The sequence below is a fragment of the Vicugna pacos genome, chromosome 4 (genome assembly GCF_048564905.1).
Source record: "Vicugna pacos chromosome 4, VicPac4, whole genome shotgun sequence".
Classification (NCBI taxonomy): domain Eukaryota; kingdom Metazoa; phylum Chordata; class Mammalia; order Artiodactyla; family Camelidae; genus Vicugna; species Vicugna pacos.
In genome coordinates this window covers 3,484,882-3,499,743 of record NC_132990.1, presented here as the reverse complement: position 1 = coordinate 3,499,743, position 14,862 = coordinate 3,484,882, and positions in this window count along the sequence as shown.

The following is a 14,862-nucleotide window of genomic DNA, read 5'->3' as shown; positions in this document are numbered from 1 at the left end:
CCTATACACCAAAGGCTTGTACACCTGAGCACTTTCTAGGGAGCACACTCTCGCTCAAGAGTCCTCCGCTGGGGTAACTGGGAGTCAATGAAGAGCTACATGTAAGCCCGGGAAGGAATACTCAGAACCAGACTTGGTTTTCAGCAGCTCCTGTTTATACTCAATTGATTTCCAGCAGAGGTACCAAGGCAATCCAGTGAAGAAGGGATGTATTTCTCTACAAATGGTGTTATAACTTTCAGACATATATAAGGGGAAAAAAGGTGAAATGCTTGTGACCATAATAGGCAAATATTCCTTAGATAGCAGGAAAAAAAAAGCATAGATCATTGTTATGGGCTGAATTGTGTCCCCCTAAATTCCTATGTTGAAGACCTAACCAGCAATATGACTGTATTTGAAGATACGGTCTTTAAGGAGGTAATTAAGGTTAAATGAAGTTTAAAAATGTGGAGCCCTAATTTGATCAGACCAGTCCTTATAAGAAGAAGAGACACCAGAGAGCTCTCTCTAGCTGTGTGTGCACAGATAAAAGGCCATGTGAGAACAGAGTGATAAGGTGGCCCTCTGTGAGCCTGGAAGAGAGGTCTCATCAGGAACCAACAGTGATGACATCTTGATCTCAGACTTCCAATCACCAGAGTTATAAAATAAAACATTTCTGTTGTTTAAGTCAGCCGGTCTGTGCTATTCTGTTATAGCAGCCTGAGTATACTAATACATTCATAAAAGAACAATAAACTGAAAAAAAATAACAAATGGATACATTAAAAAACCTCTGCTCTTTGAAAAATATTAAGAAAATGGAAAAAATAAGCTGAGAGAAAATATCTACAAATCATGTATCTGAAGAAAGATTTTTATAGAGCATCTATGTCTCCAAATTGGTGAGAAACAATTTTTTTTTAATGGGAAAAAGCATGTTTTAAATGGGCACTTTACCAAAGAGGAATGGATGACAAACAAAAACATGCTTGTTATTAGACATTAGAAAAAGTCAAATTAAAACTGGGATGTAATACCAGTACAAACCTAAAACAATGGCTCAAATAAAAAACCTGATATTAAATGCTGGTGAAGATGCAGAGTAACTAGGACCCTCCCTCCCACATTGCTGATAGGAATGCAAAATGGGACAGCCACTTTGAAAAAACACTGACAATTTGACATCAGACATACAATTATTATGAGAGCCAGTAAATCCACTCACTCCTTCATACTAACCCAAGAGACTGAAAATATATTCACACAAAGAAATCTGTATATGAGTGTTTATGGCCAGAAATAACCCAAATATACATCACCTAGTGAATGGATAAATAAACTGTGGAACAGATGACTAGGGCTTCATAAAAAAGAACAAACTACTGAAACATGGACCTGAGATAGGGTGAATGGCACTGTCTTTGACTCCTGGATCTGTCACAAATAATTGGGCAAATTCACTGACACTCTCAGGTCTAATTTCTTCAAAGTTTTAAATGAGTCAGAGGCAGATGACCATGGAAACCCTTCAGGAACCATCACTGTGGGACTCTATGAAGTCAGGATAACATCACTAGTGCCACATGTATGGCACAGCATCTGTAAAGAGCAAGGTTGCTTAGGGAGAACGCAGACAAAATTTCCTCCCTGCGCCTGGTTATTCCTTGTCCCCAGATCTCACCCGCACAAGCTCTCCAACAAAGTCGCCTTTCCTGAGTAGCCTGCCTCTGGGCCACCCCAGCTTATCTTGCTCTTTTTAAGGCTGGCCCAAACTCCCAACTGTCACATCAACATCATGTGGTGGCTTCTGAATGTGTGGTATAACCAAGTCTGGTTTATTCTTGGCAGAAGGATCGAGAACTGCTTCTTGATCCTGTGCAGACCTGCTCCTGTCTGGGCTCTTCTGCCTCTCCTCTGTAGCTTTGGAGAGAGGTCTAAGGTCAGGGGTGCCCTCTTCCAGGTAAGACGCCTGATACTAGAGTTTCTCTCCTTCTTACTTTACAAGAGCTGCTTTGCTCTAAAACGAATTTCCCAAGAGCTGGGGTCTGGTTCTAGGCAACTAATTTTATGGCCACAAAACGGACCCCCTTTAAATTCACTATAATCTTAGACTAGAAACACAGCCTGCAGTGCATGAGGGGCTACTAGGCTCTGTCTGACTCAAGGGATCCAAGGACACACAGAAATCCTGAAATACATTTGACACATGGTAGGATTCCATTTACATTCACTTCCTATTATAGCCCTGGAGATTCGGGGACAGGTCTCTCTGTTAAGTGCTGTGAAGGCTGCAATGCTCATTTTTACCAGGTATGATATTTATACAATGCCTGAGATCGGAAGTAAAGCACCCCTGCCCTTGAATCCAGCCTCCCTTACTGCTAGCTCGTGACCTGAGCCATCACTCCACTAACCTGCATCTCGGTTGTTATAATCTAGATGGTTTTACCGACCGCAGAGAATGATTGTGAGGCTTATACATAAGCCATCCAGTGAAAACAACGAAGTGTCCTCTAAATATAATAGCAGTTGTCAGCTGTCCCGTACTCAGGGCTTAGTACCATGCAGTAGCCTGTATGATTTACAGGTGATGACTTATTTGAGTTTAAAAACGACACCACGAAGCAGTCATTATCAATATCCTCATTGACAGATGAGAAACCTGCCTGTTACCCAGGTTCCTTCCGTCGCCCCTGCTTACAGTTGGCACAGCAAGAATTTACCCGGGTCTTCCCGTCTCCACTGCAGACCCAACGCCTGCGCTTTCTGCCAAGCTCGCCGTACGCATTATGAACAAAAGCAGCACCCTTCTCCTCCCCACCCCCACCCCTTGGCCGGCGGCAGGGGATTTTCTCCGGTCGGGGTGCAGGTGGCGCCGGGCAAAGGATCCCCGCGCACTCCGGCACACTCCGCACACGCTCCTTCCCGCTGAGTCCGACAAGGGGTATGAGCCTGGGGGTCTCCGGGACGTCCTACTCCCGCCCTCGGAGTCACAAGCCCACTCCTCTCAGGAAGTTCCCGGGCCATGCCGGTTCCCCGACCCCCACAACCCATCCTACACGCATACAGTCAAGAACCCCAGCATCAACTGCAGGCCAGGGCCGAGAGCGCGGAAACAGGAAGGCGGGGCTGAGCCTGCACATGCGCAACAGTAGCCCAGGCACTTCCCAGGGGACTCCTCGGTGAGCCAACCGGATTCAAGACTACATTTCCCATAAACCTCTGTGCCTGAACGTTACTTTGCAGCTTTTCCTCTTCATTAGCCAGTTGAAAAAGATGTGCTGCATGGTACCTTTTCCTCAGGGTCTCTCAAAGCCCCCAGGTGTCCCGGGTAAACTTAACCTACAAATGCTACATTGCGTGGTCCTCCATCAGGTGGGGAAAACACGTTTCCAAAGAGGTTGGGAACAATTTAGGAAATTTGAATGTGGACTGCCAATTAGGAATTGAACATATCAATAGTATCAATGTATATAAGTTACTCAGTTGTTACGTGGAATTATATTGGAAAAGGTCTTGATTTTGTGAAGGCATGCGTAGTGATTTGTTTAGCACCGAAGTAATCTTTATTAGTTCTCTTTACAAAATTTCAGCAAATACTTGTTAAAGCAAATATGACAAAGGGTTAGGTTTCTTAAATCGAAGGCATGGCTATTTATGGATATTCATTTTCTACTTTTCTGTCGCTTAGGAAAAATTAATCAATAGGTGATCTAGAGGAGAGATTTTATTCAAGTCATCCTGCGGATTATAGACAGTCTTTCAGAAAACTCTCAGGACTATTCCGCTCGTCAGAAGTGAAGGGCACTGTCATGTACATTTTTGAGACAGAGGATGATACATCAAAATGACTGACATTTTACATAAAATTCAATACAAGAGGAGCGGTAGGGCACACTGCCCCTTACAAGTTTAAGGAAGGAAAAAATAATCCTCTAGAGAATTATGATGCTGGTATCAGAAGTAGGGGGGGAAAAAGCATTGATTTTTATGATGGAGCAGACATTCCCAACTTTGAGGAGGGCTGGTTAATGTATAATGCAGATGAACATTGCACATTAGGATGGGCCCAATGGAGGAAGAGAACATGTTATGGTTAAATTTTCTTGTCCTGCCTTAAAACATAAATTTTATTCCATCACTAGGAATGTTTTTCCAATTTTTGTTAATACAAATAAGAAAAAAGGGTAGGCATTCTCTTTCCATCAATGCCTGTTAAAACTCAAAGTTGCCAAGACAAGTTAAGAAACAAACGTCTTTTGGGAATAAGGCAACTAAGACACTGGAATATGAAACACACCAGTACCATAAAAGAAAATATCTATAACCAGCAGAATTCATCTCAGGAAAAGGAAGTAGGCAAATTTCAAAAGTGCATAATATATGAAAATACACACATTGCAAAATAAGAAAATGATTATCAAGCAAATCACTTATTTCCCAGAGATGACCGTGCTTAAACTTTAGTCAGCATCCTGTTTGTCCGTTTTTTTTTTTTTTCTTTCACTTACTTCCCAGATATGACCCTGCTTAAACTTTGGTGAGCATCCTGTTTGTTCTTTTTTTTTCATTAACCAAATTAGGCCCATATGGGCATAATATTAAAGGAACATCTTTTAGCTGAATTACACGTATTGAGCATGTATCTGGTTGACATTATTTCACATCCATCATTTATTTTATGACAATGATTTTGAAAGTTGGATCCTCTACATACGGGGCAAAAAGGAACAGTCATCAAGAAGTTCGTGCGGTCTGTGTGAACACACGCGGACAGCTTTGCTCATCAGCTGTCTGACCGATCGCTGGTCCCCGCCCCTATGCGGGAGCCCCGTCCCGACCCGAGACCCCCCGCCTTAGGGCGCTCGCTCGGGCGCTCGGCCTGCTGCCAGCACGGCGCTGCGGCTGTGGACGCGGCTCTGGGTCAGCGGAGGGTCGGGGGGTGGCGTGGGGAGGGGACACTGCTCAGCGGGCGTTGACAAGCCCTCCCCGCCGTTCCTCAGCCCCGCCACCCCCGCGGCTCCCTCGGCGCGTCCCCTCGCCTCGCGCCGTCTGGTTTGGGGAATCCTCCGCAGTCCTGAGTTCGGCCGCGTCCTCCGTTCTCGCTCGGCTGGACCTGGGGGCGTCCTCCCGCCTGGCTCGGCCGGGCCCGCGGGCATGTTCCGCCGCCTGGCTCTTGGGGGGACAGGGTGGGTTTCCCCGTAGCCCGAGTCTAGACGCGTCTGCCCTGGAGGTGGGGCTCCTGCCACTCCCCACCCCCTACCCCGCTCCGTCCCGGGTCAATCTGGGTTAAACCCCGCTGGGTAAGGAGGCTTCTCTGTTGGTCAGTTCCCGATGGTCATGGATATGTCCCCTTAAGCCGACTGAATTTTTCCTCTTTGCAAAAAAGGACCCTACTTGGTGTCATGTGGACTCTTTGAGAAGGACAAAAAACTAAACAATGCAATTGGTTTGATAACCATGAAGCACCCTTCTTTTTCATTAAGTGCGGCTTTCCATGTAAATATCCTTAAATTTGTAATGTGAAAGCTAAATGTGACAATATAGTCGGTAGATGGTCAACCCAATTGCATTTATTCGTCTTGTAATAAGCTTTGCAACTTGGTATTTTATCGTCCTTAAAAACTGCTGAGCAAGGCTATTAAATGAGCCTTGTAATTTTTTAAACACTTGAGCTATTCCTGTTTATTTTTGAAGTGTTAGTACATTTAAACGTTTCTTTTAAAAGTATAAATACATGCTCAATTTGATGAAAATGCAGCAGTGCATGATGGGATAGTGGAATTTCCCTCCTACTCTCCGTCCCATCTTCCAAGTAAAACCAATATTAACTGATGCTGAATTCTAGACTTTATGTTAGGGCTAACTGTATTTTTCCAAAAGCGTTGTTACTATTTATTTACAACTTGTTTTTACACAAGTTGTCTTCTCATCCAGTTATCTGGTCAGGATACTTAGAACTAAACCATTCTTTTCCTTAGCTGTCATTGTAGCGGTATATCCTGTTTATTTGATCAGTCTCTTTGTGGTTGATGTTCAGTTTGTTTCCAGTTTTCACTTTCATAAATAATATATAGCAAACATCATTGCTCATACATCTTTTGTATAAATATGTGACTATTTCTTTGGCATAAAAATGCCAAAAATGATAAACTTGTCCAATTAAAATGTGTACACGTGTTACAGAAACAACAGGCCAGCCAAGAAACAAGTAACACTTGGAGGGTTGGAGTACTCAGATTTTTTATGCTGGTGGGCTCAGAGGGGCTTCTGCTCCGAAGCTCTGAGCACCTCCAAGACATGCGCATGAGGTTTTATAGGGTTAAGTACAAGCTTGGGATATTCAGCCAATAGGCGTGGAACAGCTTTAGCAGCATCATTATCACAAAAGCAGAGGCAGGGAGGCAGCAAACTGACATTCCAAGGCCAGATATGTCTCTCTGAAAATCCAGCTGGCTAGCAAAAAAAAAAAAAAAAAAAAAGAGCAGGGAAATCAGCAAACCAACACTTATTAACTTAGATTTACGAGTTAGCCCAGCAGAACTCAGATCAGTAATCTGTCACTTGTCAAACTTAGATTTACAAGTTAGGCCTAGCCCGGCTTTTCCTTCACACACGTTAAATATTTTGTAGACGTTAACAAATAGTCCTGAGAAAGGCAGTACCAGTTTATGCTGTTTCCTCACATCCATCCCCCCAACACAAGACTGCTTGCATTTTTGATTACTAATTATTAGTGATGCTTAAGGAACTGTTCTTCATGTTCTAATGGAGTGAAAGTGGACCATTCATATATTCATTCAACAAACGATTTATTGAAAACGTGCTGTGTGACAGACATCATTCTAGATGCTGGGATAATATAAAAATATGTTAAGAGCTATATATCCCTACTCCTGTGGAATGTATGATCAGGATTGCTGTGGGCAATTGTTAAGAAACAATGAAACACTTAAGGAGATCTAATAAAACATGGGCAGGGTTGGTGAGACACACCCAGTGACTAGAGACCATAGGGAGCCAACATCACCACAAGGCCTGGAATGCGGGCAGGGAGTTTTACTAGAATTTGGCAGGAAAGACTGCCCCAACCGGAGCTATGGTCTTAAAGAGAGGAGCATTAGAATGGCCAACTCATGGCTCAGCATGGAGAGCCAAAGGAATAGACACCCAAACTTCACTTGTTTTTCACCCTCTCATGTCCCATCCCTTATTTACACCCTCTCATTTGGCACCATTCCTAGAAGTGCATCAACATGGTCTTCTCCAGGGTTCCATGTTAATTTTTCAGTTAGATTCTTTCCCAGTCCTGGACTACCAGTGAACTCAGCGAGCCATTGGTCGTGAATCAGTATGATTCTAAACATATTTCCTTCTATTCAAAGCGGACAATCAAATATGCCTCCCCAAATTCTGCCCACTAGGAGGATTTCTCTCCACCACAGCCTTTCAGGGCCACCATGCGGCCACCATGCCTTGCATACATATCTGTAACCTAACGAGTGTACTGTTTCCTCCTCTGTTAAATGTTTACAATGGACTCACTCCCCTTGGGGCTCTAAGAAGCGCTGAGGGTCATGTATTGAGGCAGTAGGAGTAAGAACCATGTGACTGTGAACCATTTAATTCTACAGTTTGCTTGTGCCTTCTGGTCCTGTTCTGGTCTGGTCTTGTATTTACCATCCCATTCAACAAAGGAATAGCCTTACACACATCCAATATTCTGATTCAATGAAGCAGATTACGTAAATGTGTAATAGATATTTTGGGTCCCACAGTCATTTGCTTTTCCATGTTCAGGAGTTTAGTCTCTATCAGGATCCAATGGCAAATCGGAAGTTGCTTTTCCAATGGAGATGGTTATGGTGAGTTAAAGGCATACCTTACTCCAAAACCCCAGTAACTTGAGCTATAGCTCAAGTATAGCTCATACTATTATTTACAGTTGCTCCCCCAAAATTCTGATTTGGGGGGGACCAAACATAAATAGTATGTTTTTTATTTCAGTTGCCAGTGTTCTTTGCTAATATATAGAAATATGATTGGTATTTTTGTGTTAACCTTGTATTCTATGACCTTGCTAAACTCAATTGTTTTGGGAATGTTTTGGTAAGTTCCTTGGGACTTTCTACGTAGACAATCATATAATCAGCAAACAAGGGTAGATTTTATTTTCCTTTCCAATTTGTGTGCCTTGCCCTGCCCTGCCTTTTCTTTCACGAATTCTTTAATTTAAAAAAATGGAACTATTCTTCTCAATCTGTTTCCTCATGCATGTTCATGCATGTTATTTTTTTAATTGAAATAATACAGCACAAAGAGAAAGTGCCTCTTTTAAGTAACTCCAAGGAATAGACCTGGTTTATATCCTCAGAGAACTTTAAAAAATGCACGGGCAAGAATGTGTAAGTCTCTCAGTATTCAAAAACATTGTATCAAATTATTCATATTGATCTCCAATTTGCTTTCTTCACTCAAAATTATATTTCATAGACACAACTGCATGTTTCTTCTGTCACAATTAGATGGATTGACTTTGAGAAAATGACTCACGTAACTCCCTCAGAGATCTATTTTTTCCCTTAGGGTTTATTCTTTTCAAAGTCATGTGGATTAATTCTAGCGTCTCAAGTAAAACTTTGGCTGTAAAATAACATGGTTGGCCAATGAAAACCACTTATGTACTCACAATTTTCCATCCACTGACTTTTGAACATTTTATAGGAGATTCCCCCTTCTCCTATGGCTGGTTTTGAGGAGAGCTCAAGTAAGAAATCTATTGAGCCATTTCTTTACTGGGAGATGGGGAAAAAAAGAATTAAAACACACAACAAAGCAAGGAAGAGACACTCTGAACTACCTTATCACACCAGATGTGGCAAATTCTAACTCGGGAAATTCAACTCAATTTCATTACAAAATGGGAGACACGAAGACCATAATCCTGAGTTTTGTTGGGTGAAATTATGTAACATGAAATACTTTCTGATTCTCTCTAAATGGTGGTTATTATATTTACTTCAATTATTGCTATGGGAAGCAGTTTGGGGTTGGAGAAATAAACTCTAGATCGTGGAATGTTTGGCGACTAGGTGGCTTCTGTCCTGAAGACTGAAATCCTGAAGACATTTCCTGTTAAAAGTTATAGGGTGGGGATCAGTCCAGAAAAGGCATTTAAGAAAAAATACCTTCACCCAAAATGTATTAACTAGACAACAGCAAAAACTTACTGGGGCCATCTTGAAATGTTAGAAAAATAAAAAGAATAAAAACTACTTTGTGTGTGTGTGTGTGTGTGTGTGTGTGTTGAGGGCTGTAAGGTGGAAATAACATAAGAGAAGGACTAGATGGGAAGGCGCAAAAGGGGTTATGGGGAACGTGGGAGGCATATGCATCAGGGAGAAAACCCCTATGATGGCAAATATCATGTGTCAACTCGGCCACGCTACAGTGCTAAGTGGTTTGGTCAAACAATAGATGTGGCTGTGAAGGTATTTTGTAGGTATCATTAGCATCTATAATCAGTTGACTCTGAGTAAAGGAGAGTACCCTTCATCAAGTGAGTAGGCCTCATCTAATTAATCAAAGGCCTTAAGAACAAAACCTGAGGTTTCCTGGAGAAGAAGGAATTCTGCCTCAAGACCATAACACAGTAATTATGCCTGAGTTTCCAGCCTGCCAGCCTTCCCCACAAATTTTGGGCTTGCCAGCCCCCACAACTACATAAGCCAATTCCTTAAAATTCAGATTTCGTTACTGACAGTGGTTCTGGAGGAAACAGAATTTTTTTTAAAAAATTGAGGTATAGTCAGTTACAATGTGTCAATTTCTGGTGTACAGCATAATGTTCCAGCCATGCATATTTATACATATGTTCATTTTCATATTCTTTTTCATTAAAGGTTTTTACAAGATATTGAATATAGTTCCCTATGCTATACAGAAGAACCTTGTTTTTTAATCTATTTTAATATACAGGGGTTAACATTTGCAAATCTCAAGAATGACTTTTCTGGATTAGTTTCTGAAATTTCTAATCTGATTAGATTTAAAGGCACTCATGACTTTATTTCTAGTGGTAAACAGAGCGCTGATAGTCCATGGCATGATGTAGCAATAGAGACACTCAAAATGTCACCACTGGATATTCCTAATCAAACATTCGCAGGAGGCAAGTTTCTGGGTGACTGTGTATTTGATACATTAGAACATTTTGGTCACACTAATGAGTGTGAGATTGGCTGTTTGCTTATAACTGCACTGGCGAAGTGGCGACAGGAAAGGATGCGCTCAGAACTTCGAACTCCTGACTCGGGTGCTGCATAAATGGCCACAAAGTTTCCATATCTGTCCTGAAAGAAATTCTTGTCAGTGGTAGCCACAGAGCTAAGATTTCTGAGAACCAAACCCAAAGTCTCATCCTGCAAATGGCTGAAATACCATGCTAATTGGATTCTCAGTCTCATAGGATACGAGCTGTTAAAGCGAGGGCATTGATGGGAAGGGATGTCCTGAAATTTGAAATGGGGGTATATGGACTGATGAAGCTGGGGATGTTGAAATCCTAAATTCTGCTGGTCTTCTCTGCCAGGAGAAGCAGCCTTCCCCCTCTCTGAGGAGGTTAACCCTGCTTTACCTGAACAATGCAGGCATTGGCTTCGCCTGTAATGGCCTTCCCTGAGATGGTTTCCTTGGTTTCCTTGCAAGACACTGATGATTCTCCTCAGGACCTGGCCCCACCAGCCCCCTTGGATTCTAGACTTATAACCAGACTTAAGTCCAATCAAGCCCTGAAAAGCGAGGTACAAAGAGTGACCCATGTGGAGGTGCACTACATCCCAAGAGAAGTGCACAATTTTTCCAATCCATACAGACATAAATCTGGGGAATATGAGTAGGAATGGATATTAAAGGCGTGGGATAATGATGAAAGAAACATAAAGTTAGATCAGACCAAGTTGACTGATATGGGCTCATTAAGCAGAAATTCTGGATTCAACATTGTAGCTTGAGGGGTTAGAAAGGACATTATTAATTTGGTTTGTAGGCTGAAATTTGGACCAAAAGGTGGCCTGCACTAAATGAAGTTGAGATGGTGCAACTGCCTTTCGTATAATGTAGAAGACTGTATCCAAAGTCTTCAGGAGATTGGAATGTTAGAGCGGTTTTATCATGTAACACTTGCTCACTCACGCCGGGAGGGTACAGAGAACACATCTTTCAGTATGACTGTGAGAAATAAATTTTTAAGGGAGCCCCAGCATCCTTGAAGAGCTCTGTGGTCACTCTTCTACAGATTACAGTGGTAACTGCTGCCACAGAACTGGGAGTCTTAAATGCAATGGCAACATTGGATCCTGGATGGCAGAAGCCAAAGATAAGGTAGACTTGGTTACCATAAAGGACAATGCAGTCAGTGCAGTAATTAGAATAGTCTGACTTGCAGAGACTATGACATTGGCTAACTGACCAACCATGGTGTCACTAGAAGAGATGTAGGTGGGCAGTCAACTAAATTCTTATTTGATTTGTGTAAGTGGAAGAGTTCTAGGTCAAGTAAGGGAACAGAGGTCTAACTTGAGTAACAATAATAATAATAATAAACCAGAGTCACAGCCCCTCAATCAGTCCCCAGACTTGAGACATTTTATAGACCCTCAAGCCCTTGAATGAAGTGGAGACTGGGGCCCCACACTATACTGCCAAAAATTTATACTCTTAATTTTTCTCCCAGCCTTTCTCAAAAGGATCAACAGCCTTTTACCAAGGTGACTATGCATTGGAGAAAAGGTGATAATCAGACATTTGGGAGACTACTGGATATTGGATCTGAACTGACTGATTTCGGGAGACCCAAAACATCGTGGTGTCCACGAGTCAGAGTAGGGGCTTGTGGAAGTCAAATGATCGATGGAGTTTTTGCTCTGGTCCATCTCACAGTGGTTCCAGTGTAGTTATCTCCCCAGTTCCAAAATGGATAATTGGAATAGACGTACTCAGCAACCGGCAGGATCCCCACGTTGGTTCCTTACTTGTGGATTGAGGGCTTTGACAGTAGGAAACACCAGATGGAAGCCAGTAGGACTGCCTCTGTCAAGCAAAAGAATAATCAAAAGCAATGACTCATTCCTTGAGGATTGTATAGATTAGTGCCACCATCAATCACCTGCAGAATGGAATATGAAAATGAATATATGTGTGTACGTATATGCCTGAAACAGCGTGCTGTACACCAGACATTCACACAACATTGTAAACTGACTACACCTAAAAAACAAAAACAAACAAACAAAAAACCCCTGAAGGATGCAGAGGTTGTGATTTTTACCACATTCCCGTTCTACTTGCCTATTTGGCCTGTCAAGAAGACAGACGGATCCTGGGGAATGACAGTGAATTGTCATAAACATAACCAGGTGGTAATTCCCATTGTAGACGCTGTTCCACATGTGGTTAAATAGCTTGAGCAAATGAACCCCCCCCCCTCGCTCCTGGTATATAGTTACTGATCTGGCGAGTGCTTTTGTCTCCATACCTGTTTAGAGCAATAAAAGCTGACTGTCTTCAGCTGGCAAGGCCAACAATACACCTTCATTGTCCTGTCTTGGGTGTATATCAACTCTTCAGCTCTATGTCATAATTTAGACTGCATGGATCATGATGCTTTTCCTTCCACGAGACATCACACTGATCCATTACATTGGTGACATTATGCTAAACGGAACTAGTGAGCAAGAAGCAGCAAGACTAGACTTACCAGTCTTACTGGTAAGATACTCACGTGTGAGAGGGTGGGAGACAAACCCTACAAAAATTCAGGAGCTTCCCATCTCAGTAAAATTTCTAGGTGTTCAGTGATGCAGAGCCCATCAAGATACCCCTTCTACGATGAAGGATAAGTTGTTGCATCTGGCCCCTCTGATAACCAAAAAGAGGCATAATGCCTCGTGGGCCTCTGGATTTTGCAGGCAACATATTCCTTATTTGGTTATGTGACTCTGGTCCATTGACCGAGTAACCCAAGAAGCTTGGTTTTGAGTGGGGCTCAGAACAAGAGAAGGCTCTCCAACAGGTCCAGGCTGCCATGCAAGCTGCCCTGTCACTTGGGCCAAGTGATCCAGAAGATCTAATGGCACTCGAAGTGTCACTTGGGCCAGAAGATCCAGATCTAATGGTGCTCGAAGTGTCAGTGGCAAAGAGAGAAGCTGTGTGGAGCCATTGACAGGCTCCAATAGGCAAATCATAGGCTTTTGGAGCAAAGTCATGGTATCCTCTGTGGATAACGACTCTTCTGAGAAACAGCGTTTAGGTTGCTACTGGGTCTCAGCAGAAAATGAATGCCTAAATACGTGCCACCAAGTTCATGAGCAGCTCATTAGGAATTGGGTGTTACCTAACCCATCAAGCCACAAAACAGCACTCCATCATCAAGTGGAAGTCATATGAGACTGGGCCTGAGCAGGCCCTCGGGGCAAAAGTAAATTACATTACAAAGTGGCCCAAATGCCTGTAGCCCCCACTCCTGCCTTCTCTCTTCCAGCCTGCACTCACAGCTTCGTGTGGAGTTCTCTACAATCAGGTGGCAGAGAAAGAGATAACTTGAGCCTGGTTTTCTGATGGTTTTGCGTGATCGGCAGGCACCAAGTGAAGTGGACAGCTGTAGCACTAAAGCCCCTTTCTGGGACATCCCTGAAGGACTAGGGTGAAGGATAACTCTCCCTGGGAGCAGAATGTTGAGCACCTGGTTGTTCATTTTGCTTGGAAGGAAAAATGGCCAGGTGTGTTACTATACACTAATGCATTGGCCGTGGCCATGGTTTGGCTAGATGATCTGAGACTTGGAAGGAACACAATTGGAAAATTGCTGACAAAGAGGTCTGGAGAAAAAAGGTATGTGGATAGAGCCTTCTGAATGGGCAAAAAAGCATGAGTGTATTTGCATCCCAGGCGAATGCTCACCTGACGGTGACCTCAGTAAATCAAGTTAATAGGATGACCTGTTCTGTGGACACCACTCAGCTTCTTTTCCCCAGCCACTCTTGTCACTGCCAATGGGATCACGAACAAAGATGGCAGGGTTGGAGGTGGGCCTACAGCGTGAGAATTTAAGCTCAAGGGAGGGACTGTGACTATTTGCTTTGCTCTCGTGTCCCCAGAGCCCACACAGTGTTGTCACATTTATGTAAGTGCCCAATTAATACTTGAATGAGTGAACATATGAAGCACAAAAGTTTAAAAAAAAATGTAGTGCTAAGGAAAGAGATCATGCATCAGCTTTTGGTCAGTTTCTTATTAACTTATTTAAAAAGGCGATAATCATGAACATTTGTGAAATTCCATGCTTAAAAGCGAAGTGATGGGATATCACTAATACTTGCTTTTTTAAAAATCCCGGTTTTCCTTTGCTCTTCAAACTTTTATATCAGTCAAAGGCAACTGAGATTAGGAAACAGCCAATTTCAAGTTTAAAAGGCAAAACATTTAACGTGGTCTTCTTAACGCTAACTTTCGTCAATCATAAACCATGAACAGAAATAGGCAGAAATAACCTTAATTGCTTAAGATTTTGTAAACATGCTGAGATGGTGATTGAAATCTGTGCTCTGAATGCAGGTTTCTTAATTACTGAGCCCCTTCCCTCCCCTAAAAAGGTCCCCAAGTGTCATCGCCACACATAAGCCAGTTCCTTCCCCGTATTTGCTGAATTCTCTCTCACCTCTGCTCACTTCCTTTGCAATTCAACTATAACAAGAAACTATATAGATTTCTGGACTATAGGAAATACTGGTAATAAGTCTGTACTTCAGATTTTTGTGGTGATGAAATCTGTTCCCAGCTCTATTTATTTCAAGTCTATTGGCTCCTTTGAAAAATCCT